This window comes from Prinia subflava, chromosome 3, assembly GCF_021018805.1.
Source record: "Prinia subflava isolate CZ2003 ecotype Zambia chromosome 3, Cam_Psub_1.2, whole genome shotgun sequence".
NCBI lineage: Eukaryota > Metazoa > Chordata > Aves > Passeriformes > Cisticolidae > Prinia > Prinia subflava.
The window spans coordinates 96,838,074-96,847,789 of NC_086249.1; positions in this window are offsets into that span (position 1 = coordinate 96,838,074).

Consider the following 9,716-nt stretch of genomic DNA (forward strand, 5'->3'; position numbering starts at 1 on the left):
CTGTTCAGTGCGTGTTCTTACACAGCACGGCATAGCTGTGAGCAGAAAAACGCTGTGCTGTGCTCCTGCCCAAGTGTGTCATCATCCCGTGCCAGTCCAAGTAATATTTCTGTGTCCCTCTGCCTGCAGCACACACTTTGGGCTGTTATCATTAACATGGATTGATCCAATGTGAACTTTTAAGTGACATCTACGGAGGCTGAAATCTTCCTGTTGAGGCAGAGCCTTGCAGATGGTTTAGTGGGTGTACACTGATTTTTCATCCACAGACTGGGCCTTGAGATTACATTTGGCTTGTATGCCAGAGTAAACTGATCTAAAGCAGCATTTCCCAAATCATAAAGACCACGATTTGTGTTTTTCAGGATTTGTGTGCCCGTGTTTAGGTGTTTTTCATTGTTTAGACAGCACCTGTCTTGTGTAGATTTTTTTTCTTTATTACTTACCACAGTTTGAGAGCCACAGAAAGAGCATTGCAGTGATACCGATGAGAGCAGAGCTCAGTAACCACCCTCTGTCTCTGGTAGAGAATTGGAAGTGCAGAGGGGACGTGTGTCTTGTATTGCCATTACTGACTCTCCACGTCATCTTCCGTGTGCAGAGGCCTCGCTCCTGTGTCAGAGGTTGTGTGAAGTTAATTAAGGACTTCCTGTAGTCTAATCCCTGTGTCGGAAACACGCCAAGCCTGACTAATACTTCTGGAGAGGAAAGATGCAAAACTGGAAGTAAAAAGGATCTCGGTGCAACAATACTTTCATCTAAAAGAGATTGATTCTTATCCTCTGATTGGAACTATTATCGAGATGCTGAAGTGCATATTCCTCAGCAAAACTCCATAATTTCCAAGTATAAGTGTACGCTATTAGTGCCAATGAATAGCTCCCCAAAGTCTCACTTAAAATATAAGAAACAGCCCTTGTTACAGCTGTTGATGTGCACATGACAGTCTCTGTGCCCTGGCTTACACGAGCTGGCCCTGGCTTCTTCAGCATTTTTTGTATTGTCCAGCTACTGTCTTAGTTCATCCTGTCATTGTTAGTTCCAGATGTTTCAAATAAACATCTGAGTCACTTTTTCACAGCCTCTCTGTAAATTCCTTGTTCTAAAGCTCCAAGTGTGTCCTGGCAAACCACTGTAACTTCATACAAGTGGGCTCCATGGCTCCATTTCACTTCAGAAGCAACCAGTGTTTTGTTTTTGTTTGGAAATGATGCTTTTCCTCTGCAATTCTCTGCAATGGACTAATGGAGGACTATAATCCAGCAATTGCCTGACTTTTACTCTGACTTTTCAAAGCAGGAGTGTCCAACAGAAATTGCAGACAGTCAGAATTTTTCATCTACCCTTAGCTAGTTGTAGGCTTGAGAGCAGGATTGTGAGAGTGGGAAATTAATCAGTCTTGAAACTTCACAATTAATCATAGCACAGCCAGGGCTGTGCTCAAGAATTTAAGAAAAAAATCCTTATGGGTATTAGGTGCCTGATTACCCCAGAAATCAAAGATTGTGTGTGTTCTGACTTTGCTGAACACATCTCTGAGGGCAGTTAATTTTATTGCTGATCCAGCTTTTCTGTCTCTTAGCCATATGACAACTACAAAAATTGATTATATGGAAATGCAATGTTAGGAAAGCACTTAATGCATTTTTAGCTGCTTCTAATGGGATTTAGCAGCTGGAAACAAGGAGAGCTGGCACTGAGTAATCAGGGCTGTTCTTAGACAGCTGTGTGGGAACCAGAGTATCAGGATTCTGAAATAAATCACCAGGTTTTTTCCTGTATTTTAAAAAATGCAATATATGCCATGAAGAATTTGAAAGGTAGACCTCAATACTTGCAGCTCAGACAGTTATCTTGAAGTCAAATGGAATTCATTGTTAAATCCAGTCCTGTAATAACTTATGGATGAAAATGCCCCTGGGTTCTGTGTGAGTTTTTTTATTATTTTTATTTTTATTTAATGCTTATGGCAGTTACTACTTCCTATCTTTGAAAAGCCTCAGGTTTGGATTTAAATTCCATGCTACATTAATTTTTAAGCAGAACAAAAATGTAGTTATTTCTGCTCCCCTTTTCTCTTTATAAGCAACAATCCAAGAGACCCATTTTCCTATTTTGGAAGAAAGCAATTTTATGCATGTTTGTGCCTAGGAATTGCAGTCAGAAAAGCATCTATGGCCTTTCCATAGTTTTTCTGTCTGAATTGTTCCTGTACTCAGTTCCATTTACAAATCAAAAGCATAATTTTCCAATGTAAACACCGTAAACTGAGTCTTAAATCTGGAAAGTCAGACTACGTTCTTTCCCCTGTTACACCATGGTTTTGTCACTGAAATGCACCAAACAAGTTTATTTGGTGATGCCTGAAGGGGACTGCTCTCCCACTGTGTGGGAATGGAATGCACCCATTTGTCAGAGTTTTAGTCAAAAAGGAAGTTATATTTTTTTGGTCCTAAAGTACTTCAAGTATTTAACACTAACATGAAAAACAAAACACGAATGTGTGCCTAGAGTAAGAAGGTACCATTTTTTTCATACTATTTTCCTTATGGAAGGAAATTACCTTGGGGTGAGATCTGAGCAGTCATCTCTAGGTCTGTGGTTGTACTTTGTGTCAGATCCTGCTGACCCCTGTGGTAGTTTGTGTTCAAGGAATTGCAGAATTCAGCATCTAAACAGGATTATTTAGGTGGAGGCCTAAGGAACTGGAGCTCACAGTGAAGGGTATTCTTTCTCTGGTAATTTTAATTCTGCCTGCATATTCTTTAACAAGTGCTGTGCCATTGGTTTGTGAGTCTGCCTCACTTCTCTGTGTTTCATTACATTTAAGGAATGTATCCTTGGCCTTTCCTCACCTTAAGGTGAATTCTATGCCTTAAAAACAATTTCTAGAGCACAATTCATCTGCTAGATTCCAAATTTAATCAAAACTTTTTTGAATTATGCATCATCCTTTGTACTTTTCCTTCTGCTAAAACTGTTAGCAAAGCTGTTGTAAAGCTGTGTTGACTCTGCTAGATACTCTTATTATTTTTTCATTCCAAACTGGTGTCAGCCATGTCACTGAGGTAGGAGTAGAAAATTGTTTGTTTTAACAGAGATATGGATTGAGAAGTTGAGGTCAAAATGAAGATATCTTGGAACTTACTAGTGAACACAGCAATAGTGAAGCTGAGAAGTCAAAATAAACCTCTGAGAAAATGGAAAATATTCCCAAGAACAGTCAAAAATGTTACTGCTTTATCCCAAGGTGGAATCTTCTGCTGAAGTGCAGATCTGAATAACTGTGTATTGTTAGACCCTCAGAAGGGTCAGCTGACACAGCTGACACAGTTTGGGGAACCTGTTAATTTACGTTTAAGTGTGCATGTGTGTCCAGGAAAGGATAAGACATTATCCCCCACTATTCCCTTTTCCCTTTCCCTCTTTTTCTCCACTTCAGACATACAACACCGTGGTCACATCTCTTTCTGTACCAGACAATTTTCAAGGTATGCCTTTGTGCTCTGAAGGTCTATGAGTGACTCCAGCAGGCAGGGACAGAACTCTGCTGCTCTTTGGAAATGGTCTTCTTGACTTGGGGACAGGACAGACACTGGGAAGAGCCACAGAGCTGCTTCCCCAGGGTGCCAGTCTCCACTTCTTCATTGGCTCGCTTTTATTTTGCAATTGCCGTAATTAAATTTGCTGCTTAAAGATTAGTCTGTGACTTGGAAGAACTAGTCTTTTTGAAGAACAGATTCTTCAAAAGCATGCTTAAAAACTTATGAAAATTTCAAGTGTTCCTTTGCAGAAGCTCCTTAGCAGCTGCAGTCCAGGCATAGCTGTTGTCACTAGAGCTGTTAAGTTGGTGCTGAAAGACTGATGAATTAAATCAGTCATAACATATAAGGGATTGGGGCATAAGTGTTTTCTCAGTGTTTGAATGGGATCTGTAGTGTGAGGAAACTGAAAAGACATCTTGGTGTGTATGCCTTTTATGAGTGTGTGTGCCTTTTATGAGCGTGCATTTTTGTTGTTAGGGTTCAAAAGCTTTAGTAATAATTCAAACGGAATTTGTGATTTTTTTTCCTGAAATGACATGAAAACTGTGTTTCTCTTTTGGATGATACATGTTTAAATATAATTGATTCCCTCGTGGGTGTTTTTCTTTGCTGTTAATTGTGGTGCTCTGGTCAGATGTAGTTTCTGAGTACCTAGAGTTCCCCTGTGGTAGCAGAAATTTAAATGAACGATGTCATTTGCTCCTTCTGTGCCAGTGCTATTGTGTGGGACAACTGCATTCTGTAAAACGAGCTTCTGTTTTTATCTTGGGTGTGGCTGTCCTTCCACAGTGTGCACAATGCCCCTGGCTTGAGTCCACTGTGCCATTTATGTGTTACATAGATGCACCGAGACTGGGGAGTCTGACTGGTAAAATTGCTATTAAGAATTTTGAAATTCTTAAGAATAAAAGAAATACATTTTTAAATTACCATAATAGAAGATTCTGTGTGTGTTCCTTAACTTAGGATGATTTTGTGGTATGCAGTTCCCTCAGGATGAGAGTAACATTCTTGCCTCAATTCCTGTAATCATATGTAATAGTATCAGGGTGTTTTTTCCAGTCCCCAGATTTTTCACTGAAGTGTGACATTTGAAAGGAAGATAGTGCTTTTGAGTTGTACTGACTGCTTGTCCAAACTCATCAGCACACACAGTCAGTGGGCCAGCCCTTGCTCAGTGCTGGCTGATCCTGTGAACAGGAACAGGGGCAGATAGCAGATCACCACATCACATCAGATGTGATTGCCAGTGAAAGCAGTCAGAATGATTGGGGCAGAAAAAACCAGCCTGTAGAAACAAAACACTCATCTTTATGTGAATGCAAGAGAGTTCTGTGCAACATGTAGAAAGCACTACTGCCTAAGGATCAAATGTTCTTTACACTCTTTCTAGCTTTCCTACTCGTTTGTTGGGCAAGAGAGATACTAGGGGTATCACAGGGTTACAGCCCTGTGAGTTGTTCCAGAGGGAATGAACGGTGTATTTTGACTGTGAAGCAAATAATTCCCTTTAGTCTCTGTTGTTATATTCCTGGAAAGATGCACAAGTGTAATACAAAGTGATTTTCAAACCATGCTCTGTGATACCACACAAAGGTGCAACCCTGCTGTGGGATATGAGTGAAAACCAACCACGTACAAGAGGTTTCAGCTAGGGTCCTATTTATTATATAAAATACAACAGATTTCATTCTGTGATTGTTTTGATTGTATTTTATAGCCTGCTATGGAAAGTTTTGTTTCAGCCATGCTGAAATATTTTGGGCCAGCAGCAAGAGTGTAAGTTGTGTGGAAAACACTTTCAGCATCAGTCTATTGAGTCAGTACTTGCAGTGCCTTTACTCAGTAAGTGATGGGGCATGACCACACGAAGCTTAATCCAACTAGCATGCACTTTGACAATCTAATTAATATAGCACTGTAGGTTCGACTGAGGCCTCAAAAACTTCATATATATATATATATATATATGTATACATTTTATATATATATATATATATATATATATATATATATAATGTATACATATATGTAGGGTTTTCCACAGCTGTGTGATAAAGTGTGTGCTGCTGAGTCTATATTACTCCTGTTTCTAGCTAGATGAAAGTTAATGTGAGTGTGTCCACTACACCTTATGGCAGAGGCATCTGCAGAGAGGCTGCAGTGGTGTCATAGTACAGTCTGGGTTAGTAGCCAGAGATTAATGTAATTTATGACCTACATGTGTTCCTAAATAGTAATGGAGAATTTTATCTCAAATCACTGGGCAAAGCATGTAGCTTCTTGGATTCTAAAAAGGAAGCTTTAAGATAGAGCCCTATAATTAAACATTTAATAGTGTCTTGACTAGTGATTTATACAGTTTATGACATCTTGCAGTACTGCAGAACAGCCTACAGCCAGAGCAGTTCCATAACACAGCAGTACCACTTTTGGAGGGAGACTGGAGTGGTTGAAGAACATTGGTACTTCAGGGAGAGTTGAGGCCAAGAAGTTTTTTAAAACACAGCTTGTGCTGAAATATTTTATTGAAGCGGCTCCCCTCAATTCTTGAGAAACTGACACTTAATTCTGAAGGCATTGGTGACTTCCTGTTCCAAACTCTCTTCCCAGGATAATAACCAGTAAAGTATTGAACTCCCAGCAGCCTGGGCCATGTGGTGAGTATATTACAGGTGTAATGCCAATGTACTGCCAGGGCAGAGCACAAGACAGTGTTGGTGGTGTACAAGGACTGTGCACAACATGACTGCAGTGATTTTGCAGCTGGGACACCATGGACTGGTGTGTGCAGCAAGGAGATTTGGCAGAGTCACTCGCAGACATTTCTCATGGGAGAGCTGGGGACAAACAGGTTCTGTTTCCAAAGTGACACCAGGTCATAGGTGGGGTTTGAGCTGTTAGTTGTCTTGCTTGCTGAGGGCACTAGTTTATAAGCAAGGGACTTCTCTTGTGTCCAGCCAGCTAAAAAGTACTGGCCCTGCTGTCTGTATGATGCTGGGGTCAATGGTAGCAGGTGCTTCCAACACTTCGGATGTGGAATTCCCTAACTGAACTGGAATGGGAAGACAATTGATGGAAAAAAAAAAATCTTCTTACACCTGTCTTTTTGCTGAGGTTATTTTGCTAGCTGCCATGGATTCCTCAGTATTAACTTTAAATCCATTAACATATTAAGCCACACAGCATCAAATACTATGATTCCCTTTGATCCAAAGACCATTGGCTTTTTCCAGTTACACGACCTAAAACAAAGCATAAGAAAACAAATCCTGCTGTCATCAGGTGGAATTAGATTAATGTTTCCTTTTTAGGAAATTCCAGATGGTCTACAGAAAGGTTTTCCCTGAGACACTAATAATAAAGATTCAACACCTTCTGCTCCCTTTGAAATACACACTCCTGAAATTCATTCCACCATTTTTCTCCTTAATGAATAGAAGTAAATTTTCTGAAGACAAGGGAGAACTTCCTGCTGCTGGTTTTGTATGGAATACTTAAATTTTATAAAACTGGGTAACTATTCTAACATGCACAGCTTAAGATACATTTGTTCTGTACTAATCAAGGCTCTCATAGTCCAGCCTTCTCTATGTTTTTCTATGCAGCTTATCAGAGCATGAAAACAACTTCTGATTAACCTTCTGTCAGGTACTGTAGGAATAAGAGCAAACAAAAAAAGGACAGAAAATTCCAGCAATTCTCCTGAGTTACAGGATCAGACAAAATCTGGATGGGTGGTTTTCTTTAAGTCAGTAGTTTGGAAAGACAGGCAAAGTTCACAGGGGGCAGAGGGAAAAAAATCAATCAGAAAAAAAAAAGAAAAAGAAAAAAGAAAACAATATGAATGCTGACTTTCAGAGAGACATACCTCAGGGAACTAACACCTTTTAAATATGCTTTTAATCAGACATACACCTTTCCACCACAGAAACTGAACATCTTTTCCAAGCAATGTATTTTCCTTTGTGTCAAATCTGTGCCAACACTATAGTAAACACAGTGAATGCAAGTCAAAAAGAATGAAAATCTTCATTATTACAATGAAATTAATGGAGAAGAGAAAGTAAATACTCCATATTTCAGTCAAGTAATATCAGGGAACTAAGTGAAGCAGTAAACAAATCAGGGTACTTCACTTTATCACTAATAATAGCGTGACTTTAAAAAAAAATCACATTTTTCAACAAATGCGAGAATTGTTTTCTTAACAAACACTTCCAATTATATATGAAACAAGGGAGCTGCTCATTGCCAAAGACAGATAACTATGGTTTTTTTTAATTTCTGTTGCCACACAATCCTTTATTGCAGTAAAACACAAAGCATGTTCTTGACTTTTTTCACATCAGACAGCAGCTGACAGCCACTGCTATTGGAGGTTTGAAAACTTACTTTTTTATCTGTCTCATCCCCAAGGCAATGTTTTGTTTCAAAGTCGGCATATGCCTTTGAAAATGTACCTTCAGCAGTATAATAGCTGGAATAGTGTTACTCATCCTTGGATTCAAGTGTTCCACTCCAAAACTGCTAGCTGAAGTTACCAGGCTATATTGCACGTGGCTTCAAGTGAAAGTCATTCAGTTTTCCAGTAATTGGAAAGTACACTGAAGTTTAAAGAAACAGCTGCTTTTTAAAAATTACGTTTCAAACCTCACATAGAGTCTGCTACTTGTTAACATTGAAGCCAAGGCAAAATTATCTGTGCTTCCTTTGGCACAGAGCAGATCCTCATGCATCGTTTGCGTGGGAAGGCAGCCAGACCCAAAGCGTGGACAAAACTCCGCGAGTATCCCCGGAGCGAGGGTTTGCAGGACACCTGGCCCTGCGCCTCTCTTAGCAATGCCATAAATCTTCTGGAACACATCAGTGTAGGGGAGGCTGAGCTTTACTGCTTCTATTTCCTATCTCACTGCAGTCTTTCAGCCAGTGGATGTGTCTGCCAAGGTGCACATAGAGGAACTGGTGTAGTTCCAGGAGTGAGTTTGTGCTATTGAATTCTGTCACCACTGCAGCTTCACTCAGATAAAAGTGTGACCAAAGTCAATAAGCTTGCAAGGACTTGCAAAAGCTGTGTGATTTACTGTTCAGTTTTCTGTAAAGATGAGGCAGGTTTTAGGACTGTTACAGCAGCCCTCTTGTTAGTGGGTAGAAATGAGCCAAGACACAGACTTCTTGTTTATCACAGCATGAAAAGGGTCCTGGTTTATTCCTCTTTACAGCTCAGCCAGCCTGACTCCAACCATTCACTGACTCTGGCTGCAGCAAGCTCCTGTTGCAGGTTTCCATTGCAGCCTCTGACTGCTGGGTATTCCCTGCTGAACTCTGACTGCAGGGATCAGTGTGCAGACTGTGACCGCAGGCTTTACCCTGCTAGACTGTGACTGCAGGGATCAGTGTGCAGACTGTGACTGCAGGGATCAGTGTGCAGACTGTGACTGCAGCTTTTACCCAGCTAGACTGTGACTGCAGGGATCAGTGTGCAGACTGTGACAGCAGCTTTTACCCAGCTAGACTGTGACTGCAGGGATCAGTGTGCAGACTGTGACTGCAGCTTTTACCCTGCTAGACTGTGACTGCAGGGATCAGTGTGCAGGCTGTGACTGCAGCTTTTACCCTGCTAGACTGTGACTGCAGGGATCAGTGTGCAGGCTGTGACTGCAGCTTTTACCCAGCTAGACTGTGACTGCAGGGATCAGTGTGCAGGCTCTAACTGCATACCCAGACTTTTAAGCAGTGATTCTGTCTCCCTAGGTTCCTTCTTTGTGATCCTCTCCTTTGCCCTTCCTCAAGGTTCCTCCTCCTTCATGATCCCGCTCACCAGCTAACCCACTCCCTTTCATCACACTTACCTTTATTGGCTGTAGCTGTGACTCATCAGAGGTGAGTCTATTGGGTAATTAATGCAGCTGTTACTTTTCAGGGGCAAGGTCGCCTGTATTCCCTTCTCCTACATAGGACAATATTCAAATGGAACCACCATTGATTATTTTTCAAATAACTGTAGAAAAAATTACATTGTGTGTAGAAATTAACTCTTAAATACATCACAGCTGGTTTTATTTTTAGATTTTTTAAGGAGCACATTTAAACCTAACACAGGTGGAAGATTTTTCGGTGATTTAATGTGCACAGACTCAGACCCTTATTATCTGAGAAGAGAATCAACAG